At 38.0% G+C, this 20854-nt stretch overlaps 1 protein-coding gene across 6 annotated transcripts in view; it reads left to right on the top strand.

The window, feature by feature from the left end:
* COL25A1 (collagen type XXV alpha 1 chain) overlaps positions 1–20854 on the top strand; it is a 440445-nt gene that overhangs the window by 211819 nt on the left and 207772 nt on the right. The gene's annotated exons all lie outside the window — the stretch shown is intronic.

Here is a 20854-nt window from a genome sequence, read left to right as displayed (position 1 = left end):
CCTCTGGCTCTACTTATTAGCATAACAGGTATTCTTATTAGGAATGATATGCAAAGTTTTCCTTGTCATTTTCTCAATTAGGAGTCTACAGAACACCAGGGTCGGGCACATAAGAAGCCCTCAATAAATGCTAAATTGATTAATAAATGAATAGGTTACTAGGGTTAATGAGATTGACAGTAGGGCAAGAGAGCGAGTTCTACTTAAAGAGGGAGTTATAATTTTACCATGGAGTATAAACTAGGTGTTGCTTACATGGTTTCAAACACCTGAAAAATCATAGCCACGTGGCCCTTCCATCTAGAGAATTCTGCTAAATGCTTAGAATATAGATATATTTATGTGAATGTTTAAACTTTTAAATTTTACATTGCCCATCAGAACTCCGAGGAAGCATGCGATGTTTTAGCATTTATGTGGGCTTTCGAGTGAACATATAAGATCACTCAGCTGGTTGATTTGACTAAGTCTGAATGGATTATGTGGAGGGTAAAATATACACAGGAAGTGAAATATGCATTAAAATTCTTAATATATTTTTATTACATATTGTGTTAACTATTTCTCCTTTGGGGCTATATTTTTTCAATGTTAATAGAAATCTTTGAGGGAAAATGTAGTTAAAAGTGTGTGCTCTCCCACAATTTTATAAGATCTAATACATGAAAAATGAGTTTTTAGTACAGTTTTATCTTTTGTCTATTTTGTCACTATCTTTTTCCAAAAGATCACATAATACCAATTCTTATGACTGTTTCCTCCTTCAACCATAATTCTGGTCATGTCTTGACTTTAGTCCCAAATTTATGGAGTAACTTAAAATTTCTTACTTATTTGTTTGTATGTACACCTAGTTCTAAAATGTTTCCCATTTTAAAGTATATATAGACAACTAATCTAATGATTAAGTATTTTATTGCAATAGGATATAAAATTAAATTTTAAAGAACAAAATAATGAGACTAATAATGATGTTCAGTCTGGTTATTGAGACTGTCACTGTAGATACTAGCAACTCAGTAAATGCTGGTGTTTTCTGGATTTTGAATTGATATTTGACTCTCACAATCCTATCATAAAACCGTGAGATGATGTTGCCATCTGGGGAACGCTACCAGCCTTCAGAGGACCTATCTACATCTGTTACTGAGAAACTCAACCATCTATTTTGGTGAAATGACATTTTCTTTGTCCTTTTGCTTTTTTGTTAGAGATGCATATAAGAAAAAGCTCACTTTATATCAGTATTGTGTCTTAGGGGAACTATTTTGGGTAGAAATGTGTAAGTTGGAGCTACCGGTCTTTTAAAGTGATATGCGTACCCCTTTCAGCCTTATTAAGAACGCAACTTTGTGCCTTTACTAGGGCCTGAGTCATTTGATGGCACTCTAAGAACTTTGTAAAAATTTGCTAAACAAGCTCTGTGTCCTTAAATGAAACAACTATGATTTTCTTGTACTGTAAGGTTGCACTGAATGCCTAAATGATGGCACTATTGTGTAAATCATTTAATCATATTCTCATAATTAATGAGAATAATACACAGAACTCCCTTTGGATCTTATGTTAATTTCGTTACTTACACTAAGTCAATCGCCAGGAATCCATCTGCCTGTAAATTAGATTTGGATGCCGTGTAGGTAGCTTGGGAGAACACAGGGATTTCACACTTCAGCTAACTCTGTTTAACATTTTGTGTCATTTGGCATGTCTATGAGTTATACTTTGTTTTCTGTCACAGCAACAGGAATGTTTAAGAGTAGTTGCTTATTTCCTCTTTAAAGCAAAAAAAGCCAGTAATACTGTGTGTGTGTGTGTGTGTGTGTGTGTGTGTGTGTGTGTCTGTGTCTGTCTGTGTTGGGGCAGCGGGGGGAGCTAGAACTGATTATATTCTCTGGAGCCACTTTGATTTGTTTCCCACTAGTCCAAGCAGCCACATAAACATTGACTGTTGACCTGCCTAGATAATCTATATCTAACTTTTTTGAGGGTTCAATGATTAGGGTCTGTGCACAAGGACGTTGTTTTGGTTTTTCTTTTTATATATTAAACTACTATTTTTTTTAAAAGATTTTATTTTTTCCTTTTTCTCCCCAAAGCCCCCCGGTACATAGTTGTATATTCTTTGTTGTGGGTCCTTCTAGTTGTGGTATGTGGGACGCTGCCTCAGCGTGGTTTAATGAGCAGTGCCATGTCTGCGCCCAGGATTTGAACCAACGAAGCACTGGGCCGCCTGCAGCGGAGCACGCAAACTTAACCACTCGGCCACGGGGCCAGCCCCTTAAACTACTATTTTTAGTTGTAGCTATTGTGACACTAAAAATTTAGTAGAACCCAGGGGTGAAGAACAGCAAAATAGTAGAGGCTTGAAGATATGATCTATGAGAAGATGTTAAAGAATTGAATGTTGCCAGCCTCGATGGAAAGCAACCAGCAAAGATATGATAGCGTTGTAAAGTATATGAGTTAATGCTCAAATGAGTTGAAGAACTCAGAATGAGTAGAGTGAGTTCATTATCAGTAGACCATAAAAAAGGATAAAGCTACAATATTCCAAAGCATGTATTTTGTTGTGGTTCAGTGCTAAACCTTAAATAGGTAGCAATCAACAATGAAATGCTATATTATGAAGCCCAAATTCCAAGGGACACTTATTAAGGAAGGCCTGATACCATTGTGTTCTTGTTTTTGAATAAATACATACCAGGTAGAGGGGCCAGTTCAAAGGATGAAAGTGAGTTTTGTCCTCATGGAATCTCTGGTCTAATAGATCCCCGAGTTTTCATGATGGCATCATGGAGGTTACCTGTCGAGTCACATCCAAACCCTAGAGGGATTTTAATAGAAGATTAGCTGCAGAACTTATGTTCAGACGTTCAAAGGTGTGTAAGGTGTTTGTTTATTCTGAGCTGAGAGGTCCAGGTCTTGGTTTCTTTCCTTCTGACACCACTCCTCCTCTTTTGCCATCCACCTAACACACACACGCACACACTCTCACACGGAGTTTATCAGAGATTCTCTGAGATAGCCCAAATTCTGTGTATAACAGCACAGTGACCCCATCTGGAAATGTAGCGAATGATGGTAAATCTGTCCTCAGAGAAAAGCTGCAAGCTGATAAAACTGGGCTGCAGGGACCAGCCCAGAACACAGTGGAGGAATGGAATAAGCCATTAAATCCTGCGCTGGGTTGTGGAGTCTGGGCAGCTCTTGCTGGGTGTGGGAATGGGGTGGTGCTGAGCAGTGTAAAATTTTATGTGGGCCCCTATAGAGTTATGTAATGGATTTAGCACATCTGGGCAAGGAATAACTTGGCAGCTGTAGGGCTGATCGCAATATTCATTGTTGAGAAATAAGACATCTTGGTGAGGCTGGGGGTCTGTAGTGGTCATGGTGCTTGTCATTTCAGAGTAATCGAAAGGTTTCACAAAGAAGATAGAAAACTTGCAGACAGATTTGCAAGCTGAGGATGTGGGTGCATCTACGTGATGGGCTTCAGGAAGGACAGAAATGGTGAAATCACTATCAGCCACCAGATATGAGAGACTCATATTGATCCTCTAATTGCGGGAAGAACAAAGTTCCAAAATCTGGGATCCTTGTAATATGACTGGGTTATGCCTTAGACTGGAAATGAAACTTTAATGATAATAACCTCATATACCACTTTGAAAATTAACACAAGGCCAGCTTGGTGGCATAGTGGTTAAGTTTGTGTGCTCTGCTTTGGTGGCCTGGGGTTCATGGGTTCAGATCCCAGGCATGGACCTACAAATCACTCATCAAACCATATTATGTCAGTGTCCCATATACAAAATAGAGGAAGATTGGCACAGATGTTAGCTCAGGGACCATCTTCCTCAAGCAAAAAGAGGAAGAGTGGCAACAGATGTTAGCTTAGGGCTAATCTTCCTCACCAAAAAAAGAAAAGAAAAGAACACAAAGAACTCTCATTGTTTTACTCTCTCAAAACTCACTCATACAAAAGACTTAAACTCAGTTTATAAAAGAGGAGATATGACTAATAAATACAAAATGTTCGCCCTAATTAGTAAAGAAAGAAAGGTGAGTTAAATTGAAGTAACATTTTTCATCCATTAACTTAGAAATTTCAAAATTAATGAGATTATCCAGTGCCGGCATAGATATGGAGATGAAAATTATCATATGTTTCTGGTCAATTTCCACAAAAAGGATCTTTAACTCCCTCAGCTCAGAAGTCATTTTTCTGAGGCTCTATCCCAAAGAAATAATCCTTATTAAGTGAAAAAACGACAGCACTGTCTTAGTCCATTCAGGCTGCTATAACAAAATGCCAGAGACTGGGTAGTTTATACAAATAGAAATTTACGTTTCACAGTTCTGGAGGCTGTAGGTCCGAGGTCATGGCACTAGCGTGGTCCAGTTCTGGTGGAGGCCTCTTGCGGATTGCAGACTTCTCACTGTGTCCTCATGACCTCAGGTGGTGGAACGGTCCAGGGGTCTCCCTGGAGCCTGTTTTATAAGGGCACTAATCCCATCCATGAAGACTCCTCCCTCAGGGCCTAATCACCTCCCAAAGGCCCACCTCCTAATACTGTCACCTTGCAGGTTAGGATTTCATCATATGAATTTTAGGGGGACACAAACATTCAGACCACAGCAACCATATGCACAAAGATGTTCATCATGGTATTATTAATAATGGTCAAAATGTGTGGGCAACCAAATGTTCCACAGGGTCAAGGATTGTCATTTACTTTAAAATGAAACATCTGCTTAACCAGCTATGAGTAAAGATAATGATTATGAAGACTGAAGCAATATGGAAAATGCTTATTATGTGAGATTAAGTAAAAAAAAAAAGAAGATATAAAATGTTATATGTATAAAATAAGCACATCAAATATATGGTCATGAAAATGAGCCAAAATCAAAAAATAGTTGTGTTAGGGAAATGAGGGTTTTTCTAAAACTACTTTTCTTAATATTCTAAATTTCTTGTTATACAGTTAGCTTTCTTTTATTTTTTAAAATTGCGTCTTTTAAAATTTAGTTGTTTAAGGTAAGTAGCATTCTGCCTATTTTATAAACAAATAAATAAAACGAGTTTTCAAATGTTTAGAAGCCAGGAGCTTCAATATCTCCTAGACAATCCCAGTTCTCTTGTTTTTTTCCACCAGAAAAGAAAATAAAGCCATAAGTATGTATGAATATTTCATTTGCATGGAACCCAGAAAGTGTGCTTGCTTTGGTTTGCACAAACTGTCCTCATCCATCTTTCCTTCCTTCCTTTCTACTGTTCTTCCTTTCTCCCTTCCTGCCTCTCACTCTTCCCCCCTCCCCCCTTTCAGTCTGGCTGTCAAAAATGATAAATCTGTTACATGTGCACTGGACTCTTAGACTAAATATCCTACTTACCCATTACTAGTGTTGCTTCATTGCATTTATCTTTTCATTCAAATATAATGATCCAAATGTTATGTTGAGTTTGGGGAGCCTTTAATATGTCATTAGGAAGACCTTGATAAAAGAAAAGGGCAGGTGTTCCACCTGTGAAAAGGCAATAATAGAAGGGATTAGTTTCCCAAGTCCAGCATGGGGCTTACTGCACTGGCCAGCTTCCAAGCTACTGAAGATATGCACAGCTGGCCTTGGAAGAGCCACCGAAAGCAACGGCACGTGCCCCAGTAGACTTCTGGGTATTTCGTAGAATAGCACCTAAACTTAGAAGACAAGTTTTTGGTTTTAGATTATTATTGGACTCTGACATTCCTTTGGTGTATCAGGCTGAAGAATACACAGTATCATCCGCATAATGAAGACGCTATCTCAGTATCTTTGGTTTTATTTGAGAACTGACTCTCCTCCCAGTTCCCTAAGACATACTTTAATTGTGTTGAATTAGGTTGGGAAAAAAATTTCACCTCTCTAATCCCTTTTCTTCCATCTTTTCCTCCTACGCCATTTTGCTGCTTTCCCTCCTTAAATCATTACCATAATCTTGGCCCCAAGAACTCAGCATAAGCCAAAGTCAGTCTCAGGAGGGAGATATTACTTTCATGTGTGGCCTAAACATAGCACATCAACTACTCCCTAGAAAAGAAAACAAAAACTGCTCACCAGGAGGTGGAGAATATATTCCTCTGTGAAGAGGTTTTTCCACCGTGCTTCCTTCTATCCTAAATGGTCCCCAAGGCAATGAAACAAAATTTGGGTTCCTGTCTGGCACCAAAGCATTAAAAAAACATTCTGTAACTCTAATTATAGAATGCTATGGAGATAAAAACATTTTCAGTATTTTTCTTCCCCTGAAAGTCAAAGACTTACACTGTGTTTAGATGCTGAGGCTGCTCAGTAAAGCAGGGGAGAGGGGCCAGGGGCACGACGGAGGCCCTCAGGAACCGCGCACATTCAAAAACTGTGGACGTTCGAAGAACGCAAGTTCAAAAGACGCTTTCTACAGTGAGTCAAGTCAAAGAGATCTGCAAAACATTTTTTATGTTTTCATGCTCATACGATGGGCTCTTATAAACCTTACTACTCTTCCTGGAAAGTTGCAGGAGTAAGATAAAAAGCATAACTAACTCAAAGGAGGGATCTCTTGGGATCTGTAGTTCATCTTTACTCTGTAAAAGCCAAAGAAAGTTTAACGGCCACGTGTGTCTGTAGGAAAATCCTTATAAGAAATCACAAATACTGTGCAAAAATGAGAATAATTTTATTGTCAATGTTATACTATCAAAGTGACGTGATGAAATTTGAATTTTATAGCTCATTCATTCATAGATTCACCAAACGTCTATTAATACTGTATTATTGTCCTAGGCACTAGGGCTCAAAGATCAATTAGACTGATTCCCTGCCTTCAAGAACTTGAGTAGGCAGAAGCTGACTTGTACAGGAATAATTGCAATACAGCATGATAAGTGCTATAATGATGATAGAGGTGGGCAGGGTGGTATTCAAAATATTGATCAAGCAGTATGATGGAGGCACCAACAAATCAGAATGGACACCAGCCTCAATACTGGAATAGAGTGAGAGATCTCCTGCCGGGCCAGGACTCTCCTCCTTTAGTACCTATTCTGTGTGGAGATCGACAGGGGCTTCAAGGAAGAGTCTAGGATGGACAGGGTGTTAAGTGGAGAGGTGCTTGGGTCGGGGGACTGGGTGCCTTCAAAACTGGCTAATAACCAGTGTGGCAGTGCCAATGTGTACCAGCTGCAAATGAGCTCTGAATTTGGAGTGTTACAGTTCATTTAAAAGTGAATGTCCAGATATTTCCATCACTATTATTCTAGATTGCTGTCTATTTTAAATTCATTGAGTACATTTCTGCAGCTGTCACTAAGCTTTGCTTCAAATGATGTATGTGTCACCCTAGGGCAGGTGGGACATGCAAAGACTTTGATGGGATTCTGTTCAGCTTGAGGTTCTGGATTTAAATGACTGATAACATGTGTGGGTTCACCAAAGATATTACTATTACAAAAGGGTAGTTATATACCACCTTTAATCTGACCATATTGCATTTCATCATTGGTTGCTGTAGTGAAATGAAAACCTTGCCATACGGTGAATACTTTAATCTGTTGTCATAAAGAAGGCCTTGTCAATCTTGGCTCAAAAATCTAGGCTTAATGACCAAACTAGAGATAGTCTTTAAATAAAAATAGAGGTTATTCAGCAGTTATCTTTTTAAGATTTCCTCTTGATTAGTATTAGATATTATTGGTTATTTCACCCAATAGGATAGAAGTAAGGAATCAAATTGAGAAAAAACTTACTCTTGAAACACGCACACACTTCTACAAAGCACAGAAAAGGTATTTACAAGCCATTTGACATTATTTGGTTATTGCATCAGTGTTTTATAGCACAACAAATATGACAAAATGTTTATGTAGAAGACAATTGTCTGCATTCTTCTAGAATGTAGAACTTCTATGGTAAGATTGTAATTGACAAAGCTGAACAAAGACTGGGTCTTCATTTATTCCAATTTGAGACGGAACTGAATGGAAGCGTTCCTACTTCCGAACATTTCTTCCCGAGGGAGGCAGAATGTGTAGCAAGATCAAACAACTGCGCTTCACGATTGTGTGTACTCAGGCCGAATGGTTATGACTCCAGAGGGATTTGTGTGCCTGCATCATGCCCTGGGCACTTCCCCTCCTCAATCCTGATGGAATTTCTCAGCTGCAGCCATCAGTTCTAGGGGCTAGATGAGCCCGGCAGAGGCAGACCTCATTGCTGTCATTCATTGCCACTGCCTACTTCTTGCCACAGTTCTGAAAAGCCAAAGAACTGTGGGCTCTGGCTGACCTCCCTGCCATTGCATTCGATACCCCATTGCTCTGGCTCTGCCTTTTCTACCTCCTCAAGGCAGGACCTCCACGCTTGATACAGGAAAATATGGCAGTAGCTGTGATATTCTACCCACTTAATGATGTGCCTGCCTATTTGGTGGGAAATCAACAGACTTGACTAGCATTCTAGTATTTACTTTTGTGGACCTAGAGTTACTAATTTTGTAGGTACCAGAGAGCAGGTGTGGCCATTTGTTAGGAAGTGAATTATTTTCTTTTGCTGCTCATAGATGCATATTGTTTGAAGGTGCTCTAGTACAATCTTTTCATTTTACACATAAGTCTAAGATTCTAAAAAACTTGACAATAAAGCTTAGGATTTCTCTGTTTCTCAAACCATGGATCCTGCCATCTCTTTATTTCAGGGATGATTCAAATCAATATTCCACTGATGGAAATCTTGAATTAACTCACTGTATGCGAGTGGAAATATTGGAAAGTATTTCACAGATTATAAAGGAAATCAATAGAAAGATGTAAATTACCCTAATAGTTCTGGCCTCAGCTTTGTGATTTGTTGTTACAGGTTCTGTAATATCATCACCAAGTTTCATCCATTTTACTTGGGCGGAACTTTTTGATTATGTCTGTGAAACTGACCTTGAATGCTATAGATCTCCAAATACAAGAGCAATGTTTTCCACGTTTTGGGGCTTGCACCTTCAATTGTTAAAGGTCTGAAGAAATGCAGACTCTGCAGAGAATCTAATTCCTATTAACATGCCAATATTCTGATACCATTTCCAAGGCTCAAGGTTGACATCTGAGTGTTATATTAATGATAGAGGGGCATTTTGTTTTATCTACCCAAAATATATAAATAGTCCCACCAATTTTTTGTTCTATAAGGCTCCCATCTTTGGAGTCATCTTTAACTTTCAACCTTGGCTGTTCATCCTCTACATCCAATTAAGCCTCCAGGTTTGATTCTTCTTATCAAAATTACTTTCAGTATCTAATTTTTGTCCCCATTGCCACTATGTTTTCTATCACTTTATGCCTTAACTTTTGTAGGAGATTTGTGATTGACTTTGCTAACTTCTGCCGGGTTAGTGCTCCCAAAATACCACTTTCTTCATGTCCTTATCTTACTTCTCGATCTACAGTGGCTTCCTATTACCTATTGAAGAACTTCCTAACTTCTTCTCCTGCCATTTGAGGCCTTCTCTTATCTAGACCCAACTTACTTATCCAATCTTGTTTCAAACAAAAATTTCTGCTCCCATGCAGCTTGTCTCATGGTTAGTTGCAGTGCACATGGCTGGCTGTGCTTGTTCGTGCCTTACTCCATATCCTGCCTTATCCTCTTCTTACCTACCCTTTTATGGCAAGCTAAAGTTTCACCTCTCTGAGAATCTTCTCCCAATTCTCTTCTCTGAGCTTCTGTGGTAGAATCAGTGGCATGTATAGTATAACACTGTGTTATATGCTGGCAAATATTGTCCTTTACTTGTTTTTGTTTTAGGCCTTGTGTGTCCAACAAGATCATGAGATCTTTTCAGAGAGAAACCATCCATACGCACTGTTGATAGCATAGGGCATTCTTGCCTATTCTTTGACTTAAAATATTTTAAAAATCAACAACTGTTTTAGATACATTCAGAGAACAATCTAATTCAATTAGGTATCTAGGTGATTTAGTTATAGGAATCCTTTTTCATGCTGAATATTAACAACTAACTTCAAAGCTTACCAGTAGAACTTAAGAATTTCTTAATAATGATTGTGTAGTGAGGAGGCTGAATATGGAGAATGATTAATGATGTATGACCTGATTAAGTCATACGTACTCACAAATATGCATGTGGATGGAATATAGCTAGTGTCAAAATGGATTAAGATCCTGATTTCCTCATTTTTGTTCACACTCAAATATAGATATGGAGAATAACTGAATGAAAATTTATTCTATTGAACATTTTACACAAAGCTCTTTGTCTAAGAAATTTATTTTACTTATATAGTACAATTGTCTTATTCAAGACACCTTCTTTTATGTTTTGAAAGATACCTAATGAGCCCACTTATCGATACATTAAGAATATGTCATTTTACTAAGGAGCATAAAATGGATTTCATCGTACCAATTCCGTTTCTGAGCATCACAGTTCCTTCTATATTTACCAGAGTTAATATTTCCCTTGAAGATTTTCCCTCCAGTGCTACCTAGTATCATAATAAAATGCCCGTTTTAAACTGTTTCTATTTTTGTGAAAAGCTCTTATGAGAGCAAGTTGCAAAATCAAAGAACTCAAATTCTACTTCGAAATTACCGTCTCCTTCATAACCTAAAGTTGTAACTCTTGAACTTTCACCCCTGGTAGTTAGGTCCAGAGCTCCTGGGCTGCCTTACCAGGGGTTTTCATAAGTCCCTTAAAGGTGATTGGCACTTGTAGTTAGGCCTTAGACATGTTGCTTATTGGCCTGACACACATCCAAACATTGCTGTGCTTTGAAGTTCCATCTTGGTTAGAACAAAAGATGCCAGATAGAAAGCCAATTAGATTTTGGTGTATGCTTCCCTTATTATTTAAGGCTCTGAGAGTGTGTGTCTACAGAAATAAAAGCCTTTCTTTTTTTTTTTTTTAACTTTGTATTAGTTCCTATAAAACATAGAAAGGAAACTTGACTTCCAAAGTTAGAACCGTATGTCTTGGATTGGCCCTTCTATGGTTTCATTGGAAAATGTGTGCTTGCTGTGTGATGGATATAGCAGCGGTAAAGTGCCAGCATTATTGTGAAATCATATGGGGAAATAGTTTATCCATAGAAATCTACTCATAATGTTTTTGTGTTCTAGGGAATTTGCCTGTCAGGATAAATCTGAGATTTAACTGTAAGGAAACAACTGTGTTTATTTAGAAGGCGACAATGAAATTCTGTGGGGTGGTAAGGAGATTCCAGGTATCTTTTTTAATGACCAAATGGGACTTGATTTTCTGGTGAAGATCACCTATATTAGCATTGCTATGAGAGGCCAACTATTATCCTAACCTGCATTGCGTTTTGTTCTCAGTTAGTTTAATAAGATAATTTGACATTTTGTAAGGCACTTTTCATACATATGACATTTCAAATACATCATGGCATTGAGAAAATTAGTTCCTTATATAGGCAAATAACAGCTCTGTCTAAACTATGGTTTAAAGTATGAAATGTCATTTCTATTTGGTAAAAGAGAATGGTGGACTTTTACTTAACAAATCTCTTAAAATGTTTATTAAGCTGGTAGTGCTATTCTGCAAGAAGGCAGAGTTTATATCACAGCAGAATCAATTCATGAATATGTTGGGAAAAAAGATTGGTGGAGAAAATGGGCCAAATGCATGGCAAGAAAGGATTGTCACTCCTCTATCCTATCTTCTTGAAATTAAATTTAAGCCAGGAGAGGACAAGAATGATGAAAGACCAGGGCTTAGGAAAAAGAGACTCTTACGTGGCCTGGAGACTTGGGGTTGAGAAATAGTGGGGTGAGGTTTTCCTAGTGGGAAAATCTTGTCTGTTGGACCAAGAAGTACTTTCTCCCTATTTATGTGGAAGCTTATTCATCAGGGGGATTGCATAATGACAATATATTAAAACGACTACCCTAGTACTTGTATGCAGATGGACTTGAGAGAGACTAGGAAGAATTCAAAGCCGAGGAGCAAAGATCCAAACTATCTCAGGTAGCCTGCATTTTGTAGATGAAGAGACAGATTCTACAAGGTTAATCTGCCCAAAGTCACACAGCTAGGGTGTTGAGAGTCAGCTTCAAACATATGTCCCTATGGCTTGTTACAAAACAAAATTAACTGAGTAAATTTTAAGATCTTATTGGCTTTATTCAATGATTCATGAATCAGTCAACATCCATTCCAGCAGGCAGAAAGGAGCTTTGAGGAGCTGTGCAAAATGAAAGACTCTTATAAGCAGAAGGGAGCAGGAACAAGGAAGTTCTGCTGGGGGAAAAAGCGGGTTGGTTACAGCAAGGTCACTTTCCTTCAGGGGATGGCAGGGTTCTATCAGCCAGGTTACCTAACTAGTGCTGATCAGGTGATTGCTGAGTGACTGGTTTAGGATTCCATTTCTGGGAGGGCCAAAACTGTAATCAAATCAAGCCTCTGTTTCGTGACATGGGGCTTAGCATAAGCGACTCCATTTGGGGCCTGTTGTCTTGTTTTTAATAAGCTGATTTCAAAAATAGTACTCTGCTGTTTTTGTTTCTTAACCAGAAGAAATACTACAAAATTGTTGTTATTATTTCAGCTTTTTAAAAAATAGTCATCTATTTAACTAACATTTAATTTTTTACCAGGTACTGAGAGTACAATAGTGAACAAAACAGACACTATACCTCATTTCTTAAAGATCAGTGTTTTTCTTTTTGGCTTGTTCTGTATACTTATATGTAACAGACTTGTTAAAACTGGTGTGCATGCTACAGTTAACAGGACTGTATTGTTCACTTAAAATTTGTTGGGAGGATAGTTCTCATGTTAAGTGTTCTTACCATCAATAAAATTTCAAAAAACAAAACTGGGGGGCAGCGTGTAAGAGTAGGTTAACTGAGCGTGTACACAATATGTGTGAATCACACATCCCTGGGGGACCATGAGTGTTTTCAGTGTATGAAGAGAGAATGGCCCCTTTTCAGCTTTGTAAAATAAAAGTTAATTAACTTTTGGCCAGTAATTTCTTGTGATTATTTTACATTTAAAATGAGAAGCTAAAAGTAAGCCTATAAGTTAGAATCGTAAACAGAGGCCTTCAGAAATACTCCTGAACCTATTCTTTCAAGGTTTATTTACAGCTCCTCTTTCCCTTAATGGTAGTTCTGTGTGTGTGTACCAGGAAACAGAGGGATCCACACTGTGCTCCGTAAATGAGTACATCTTTAGTTTTAGACTTTACAATTCAGGAGTCAGACTGTCTGGGTATAAATCCCCAACCCACCACTTGCTAGATGTGTGACATTGAGCAAGTCACTTAACCTATCTAATCATCACCTTACAGAACTGTATTGAGATCACACACCTAGTGTAAGGAAATGAAACGATGCATGGAGGTGCTTAGCCCAGTGCCAGATGGGTGATGAGCACTCACAAATATTAACCATCATCCTTATCTCTTTTATTATGTCCTCGTATTTTGTGTTTTTCCGCCATGACTCTGTGGGGCCATCAGGTTCTCTGACTTCCAGGGACAGCCTCTTCTCCTCTCCCTCCCACCCTCGTGCCACAGTGACACACTCAGGCCTGCCTGTTGTTCCCTCAGGTCTCGACTCCTGCCTTGCCCTTCCCTCTGAAGGATCCTATCCTCTTTGGATGGTTTCACCTGCACTTTTTGTTTTCTCATTTTCTGTCACTAATTTTCAGTGTCAAACCAGTCCTGTTATGACTATTTTTCCTATTGGTGACTAATTTTGGCAAAACACAGGCTTAATAATTAATTTAGCACCAGCTTAAAGACATGTGGGCCATTTACGTGTGTGGAATGGTGTATGAGGTGCTGCTGTGTTCAACTCATCTGTCAGCAATTTGGCAAAAGCTTGAGATATTGCACAGCCATTAAGGAAAACAAATCCAGTTACCATTGGCCCACTTTCCCCACATTTCCTATAAGGAAAATTGTTTCAATCTCTGATAAATTAAAAATTAACATTTTTTAATTTATTGAGAACGTGACAAACTACATTCAACCATTGATCTTGTTATTTTTTTCTGTTAGTTTAAAAATTATCTTTCAAAGAGCTGTTTAGCACTCTACATTCCATTAGAGACACGGAATCTAGAAGGCTCATTTAAAATTTTCTGCAAACTGGGGAATTAAACTTCTTTTTTCACATTAATATATTACATTGTACATATAATAACCACTCTTGTTGTATAGCATACAATCTCATGGAGAAACACATCCTTCCTGTTTCCCAACCGCTACTCTGACATCTTGCAGCTCCCGCCCCTGCAAGTAGAAATAAAGAAAGCTGTCATGACAAATCCCCTGTAGGATCATGGGTTAAACATTCTAGTACCACAATAATGAAACACGTTATGTGTGGGAGAAGAATGATAGAAATAACAACTGTGCCACATCAGACCTCATTAAAGTCAATGACCGGCAACACCGGGCTGTTTGTAGTCATCAACAGTTTCTGTTGAATATTCTATATTTATTATCTAAATATTGAAAACAGCAATAAAGACAACTCCTCATTTGCTGGAATTCCATTTCTGGAAACACAGAATTTACATAAATCCCAGAAAATATTTCCTTGCACTCGATTGGGAAACCCCCTTGTCTTATTGTTTAAGTGCAGTAGTTTTCCAGTATGTTCTTGGAGAGTCTCCAATTTTCTTGTAAATATCATCGTTTTTCCATAGTTACAAAATTTAGAAATATCAATGAAATCTTGGGTAAACTTGAAATGCTTCGTTTAAACCTAGCACCAGCTAGAACTGAACTAACATGGAGATAACTGGGAAGAAGGTTTCGAAGGCACTTTTGGCCCAGTGGCCTCTCTCCGCGAGGAATAGGAACTCACCCAATTTAAAAATAACTCTAATGATCAAGTAGTGTTGAGAATTAGAGTCACTGCAATTCTGATGGAAGTTACTTGTATTTATTTTAAGTACTTCAATAGAAATCGTTAAAACTGGAAAAATATAGAAGTAGATAAAACAAGAGTCCTGCTCTCAGTGTATTTCGGGAGAAAGGCGTGGCTTGCTGCTTAAGAACTCTCCTAATGAGAAGCGTAGTCTGGAATAACGAGCCTATTTTCTTCTAAACCAGTGCTTTTTAAACCATTTTGGCTACTACCCCAAGGAAGCACTGCATTTTACATTTAAACCAGTGCACACATTCATATATCCACCCAGTTGGCTTAAGGTGGCCAATGTGCACACTGTTGGTGCGCTCCAATTATAAGCCACTGAAGCGAGTTCTTTTCTCTCTCTCTCTCTCTCTCTCGTTATACCTTCCGTGAGTCACATTATCTCCATTCATTGGACATAATTTCTCTACATACTTTCTGTTTCATAAATTTTGCTTGAAATTATCAAAAAGTCCCTGGTATAAAAGCTAGAAAAATGCATATTTATGAAAGGAGTATTCATAAAATTACTTTAATGATTTGGTATTTTATTTGATTTTTAAAATTCCCTCTAGGAATTTGACAAAACAAGTCTAATTACTTATGTTAGGGGGCCAGTACATTATAGGTATTCATAGCCTTATTAAAATTATGACATGGCCTGGTTAGGATACGAAAATAAAAATTTAACAACTTTACTTTTGTTGTTTATAACTAAAATGCTAATGAACTATTTTTAATAACAACTATTAAGTTTTATATTTTTTACCACTTTAGTAACATAAAGGAGGAATACTTTTACAAATTTTCAATTGAACGCATTGCCTTTAAAATAAAAACTATATCTGAATAATACTCTATAGTGAGAGTTATGGAGCTTGGCTATTGTAAACTTAAATTATTACCTATTATTTATTATGATTAACTTTCATAAACTGACGTTCCATGGAGATTAGAAACTTGAGGTTTGAAACAAATACATACGCAGAAAAGATATTTAAGACAAAGAAGCCTATGTTACATTTAGTGGAGTACATGCTGATTTAAAATATCTTGGGAAATAAATCTCCCGAATAAAGAAAGTTATTTCTTTCGAAAGTTAACATGGTATGAAATAGTGTTGACACGCATCAAAGAGCCCGAGGGCAGTGTTCCTTTAAGGGCATGGGGTGATCAAGCCCACGCCAGTTGCTAGAGATAGAAGGATGAGCAGGAGAGTCCCTACCCTCCAGAGCCTACAGTCCAGTGGGAGACTGTAGCAAGTAGCAATCATCCATCTGACCAAGTAGCCATTGTATAGAAATAGGAGGCAGGCCGTTGACCAAGTGCAGCAGTCTGGAAAGCTTGGGCTGGTTGTGTCCAGCTCACACTGTGGAGCCTGGGTTGGAAAATGAGAGGGAGCGTGGTAAGTTGCAGAGCACTGTGTGTGGAACCAGGAAGCTGGTATCTGCTGTGCAGGGGACCCTCTGAGGGTTATTTTCATCCCTCTTGGCCTCAATGTTATCTTTGCAGGGATGTGAATCATTGGTTATAAACTTACTTTAGCCAACGAACTTTGACTGCAAGTGGCTGCAATTCAATATGGCAAATTGGGGCTCCTCTGAGAGTCCCGTATGAAGCCCAGTGTGGAAACTTTTGGGCTGTATAGCCTGCTGGGTATTTTGTAGTGGAAGACATTTTATGAGTAAGGAAAAAAAAAATTAGCTACCATTCTACTTCTACCAGGTATTTGCTGTTTAAGCCTTCTACTTTTAATTGTGGAATAAAAGGCTTTGGTCCATGTTAAAAGAATTTCAGGCATTAAGCAAGCAGGCAGGTGGGCGGACTTGGGGAAGGCTCTGAAATTAACCTCTGCCTTCTCGTAAGGTTAATCCAGAAGATCTGAAGGTAAACCTGGTTTAGTCTTCGGAAAGTAGCTGGAGGATTGGGGATGATGGTTCAGAAAGGATGATCTGCAGTCTCCTCTGTGCCTAGTCTGATCCCTCCCTCCCAGGAGCCGTGTGCAGCTGTTGGAGACCTATCCCTGGATGGGTTGGGGTGGAGGGGCATCCTAGGTTTGCACACATTTCTCCTCTTGGCCTCCGTCCCGCAGCGTGCATCTGCACAGGGGTCTTCTCCATCTGCCCGCTGCTTCTCATTCACTCTCGCCCTCGCTGACCACAAGTTCTATCTCCTGCTCTTTCCTTTGCCTTAACGTTTTCTGAGTTTCTGCCGACAGAATTCTGGATCTTTGCTTTTTGGAAACCAAGACATTTCAGCTTTTTATCAGAATGTGTCAAACTGTTTAGAAGTCTTACTATTTTTATTGAGGAATATGACAGTAATATAACAAGGAAATAGTTTACTAAGCATCAATGCCTTAATGAGAGATGAAGGAAACAGTCATTTAACATACGTATGTAGCACTTTACAGTTTTCATCCTCACAATAATCATATAAATGTGGTAGGGTATTTTCATTTATTAGATCTTTTAGCAGACAAAAATCAAAGAGGATAATTGGAAGTTAGCTTGATTTACACAGTAGTGAAAACCTGTAATTCTTTTAACACTTCCATATTCTTTTCTTTATACTAAACTGCCTCTTTGACTGTTACAATTGGAAGGTAATGTTAATCTCTCACAATCTTATTCACATCCATATTCAGCATTTCTTGTCAAATACTCGAATACATTATCACTATTGACTAAATACAAAAAGAAAATATGAACAGAGCAAAAGAGGAAGCTGATATTTATTGAGCTCCCATTTTGCGCCTTTATATTCATTCTTTACTTCTTTCAGGGAAATTCAGTCAGGAATTAATTCTCAAATGACCCAGGTCATTAGTGACCATTAGGTCATACTGGCAACAAAGTGGCTACGTTTCTCCCTGTTCTCAGGTTTTTATAACAACACACCTAAGCCCAATCACCTAGGCCATGAGCCTTCACTATGTTTCTTTTTTTTAAAACCACTTTATTGAAGTATAGTTGACATGTATAAAGCTGTACATATTTAATATATGCAACTTGATGAGTTTTGGGATAAGTATACATCCATGAAACCATCTCTATCATCAAGGCCATAGACATATCCATCACCTCCCAAAGTTTCCTCCTGCTCCTTTTATTATCATTATTATTATTATTTTGAAGTAAGAAAACCTAACATAAGATCTATCCTCTTAGCAAATTTTCAGTGTACAGCGCAGTATTGTGAGCTATAGGCACTATGCTGTGTGGCAGAGCTCCAGAATTTATCTTTTATAACTGAACCTTTGTACCATGTGATCATCACCTCCCCATTTACCCCTTCCCCCAGCCCCTAGTAGTGACCATTCTATTCTCTACTTCTCTGAATTTGGCTATTTTAGATTCCACATATAAATCAGATCATATAGCGTTTGTCTTTTTGTGTCTGGCTTATTTCACTTAGCATAATATCCTCTAGGTCCACCCATGTTGTTGCAAATGGCAGGATTTCCTTCTTTTTTAAGGCTGAATAATATTCCATTGTATCTATATACCACATTTACTTTATCCATTCATCGTGGATGGCCATTTCCATGTCTTGGCTTTTGTGAATAATGCTGCAATGAGCATGGGAGTGCAGGTATCTCTTCAAGGTCCTGATGTGAATTCCTTTGGATAAATGCCCAGAAGTGCTAGATCATATGGTATTTCTAATTTTAATTTTTTGAGGAACCTTCATACTGTTTTCCATAGTGGCTGCACTAATTTACATTCCCAGCAACAGTGTACCAGAGTTCTCTTTTCTCCACACCCTCACCTACACTTGTTGTCTTTTGTTTTTTGGTAACAACCATTCTAACAGGTGTGAGGTGATACCTCATTGTGGTTTTGATTTGTATTTCTCTGATGGTTAGTGATGTTGAGCCCTTTTTCGCACAACTGTTGGCCATTTGGATGTCTTCTTTGTGGAAATATGTATTCAGATCCTTTGCCCATTTTTAAATCCAGTTATTTGTTTCTTTGCTATTGAGTTTATGAGTTCTTCATATATTTTAGATATGCACTCCTTATCAGATATATACTTTGCAAATACTTTCTCCCATTCTGTAAGTTTGTTTAATTTTGTTGATGATTTCCTTTGCTGTGCAGAAGCTTTTTAATTTGATGTGGTTCTATTTGTTTACATTTGCTTTAGTTACTGTGCTTTTGGTGTCATATCCAAAAAGTCATTGGCAAGACCAATGTCAAGGACTTTTTTCCCTATGCTTTCTTCTAGGACTTTTATGGTTTCACTTCTTATGTTTAAGTCTTTAATCCATTTTAAGTTGATTTCTTCCCTTTGTTTCTATCCACATGATTTCTGATCTCCAAAAAGCAGACAAAACCAGAAATGTGTGTTGAAATAGGAAGCACGAGGTAAAAACAAAACAAAACACCCAGCTGATTATGAATTTTGAAGCTTTGTTGAATGCTTTGTGTGTGTTTAATTGTAAGTGTTTATAAGAGGTAAAAATGTTTTAAAAATATAAATAAAATTCCAGTAAAAAAATCTCTTTTCAGGGTACCCAGAAAGGTTACATTTAAGCTCAGCCTTGAAATACTTGTAGGAGTGGAGAGAAGTGAACAGATTCAAGTAATAGGAGTAGAATTGATAGGTTTCGGTAATTTATCTGATAAGCCAGATAAGGTAATCCAGATATTTGCAATAACAACCACCCCCAAGACCACAGGAAGGCCCGTGTAAGGCATATGTTTACTTCTAAGCACGTATCTAACCTTAGAGAAGAGCCTTATCACAGGTGTGTTCATCATTAGTGAGGAGTAGAGTGTTCCAAGAATATTAGTTGTGGGCCAAAAGAACTGGCCTGGCTTAAGACACCTGGCTCTGATGTGGTTTGATGACCTGGGTCTGTCTGCAGTTGGGTTTGTCAACACTAGTCTTTAAAGCATTACCATTATGGCTAATTTTTACTGATAACTCTCTCAGGCTGACAGTTTGCATCATCTTTCAAGCAAAAACTGTTTTCGAAGCATGAACAGTACCACTTGTCATGAATTTTCTTATCGTGAAGAGCAATGTGGTTTCATAGCCTTCCTCTGTTTTCTGTAATTCATTCTTTCTTTCATGAATACTCTGCTCATAAGTTTTCACTTTCTCTGTTGCTGATAGCTTCTGCTTTTTCTATTCCCGTTCATATTCTTGAACCACTGTCTTTTGCAGTCATGTCTTTCTGCTGATAGAATTCACTGAGAATTTCTGCTGCAAGGATCTGGCCAAATTCAGTGAATAAGAATCAGGTTCCAGCTTTTGTATTTGTTCTTACAGCTCACGCCTGGCTGATACTTGACTGCTCAGTTTGGAATGGAAATGGTCGCTATCTTTTCCAACTATTGTTCACATTGGTTTTGCTTGGGAAACATCTCTCATTTGTCTCTTTTGATTTCTCATCTTCTCACTCTGGTGACTTGCCAGCTATCCATTGTCAAATTCATCCCATCGGTACCATTTTCTATTATTTTGCCCTTAAATGCAGAAGCAATATCAAATACTCTCATCTGCACAGTAGACATCTTCAAAACTTCTATTTATTCTCTTTGTAAGAAATATCTTTATCTAAGTCCTCCTGAGAGTTTTGTATAATTTATTAGTTTACTAAGCTCAGAATAATGCTCACTCCAATCTTCTGTTTCCTGTAGTAATTATAACATGCTCTTCTCAAATCTAGTGTTTTCTTTGTAAATCCTGTAAAGTTTAGATTCCCATCTTCTCATAACTTAGTTGGCTTCATTTTCTCTCTCAAATATTATTACATTCTTTGTAAAACTTTATCATATTCAATAGATATCTGTCTTGCCAAGTATCTTTTCCGTTGTCTTAGATCCTATTCCTTCTCAATTCTCAACATAACGAGCAGCTTCGCGGCAGCATTTGATTCATTTCTTGAAGTCTTCTGAGTGAATGTTTAAGGTAGACATGT

This window comes from Equus quagga, chromosome 3 (assembly GCF_021613505.1).
Source record: "Equus quagga isolate Etosha38 chromosome 3, UCLA_HA_Equagga_1.0, whole genome shotgun sequence".
Taxonomy (NCBI): domain Eukaryota; kingdom Metazoa; phylum Chordata; class Mammalia; order Perissodactyla; family Equidae; genus Equus; species Equus quagga.
Note: the sequence above shows the minus strand (reverse complement) of the source record. Positions and strands in the feature narration are given on the sequence as shown.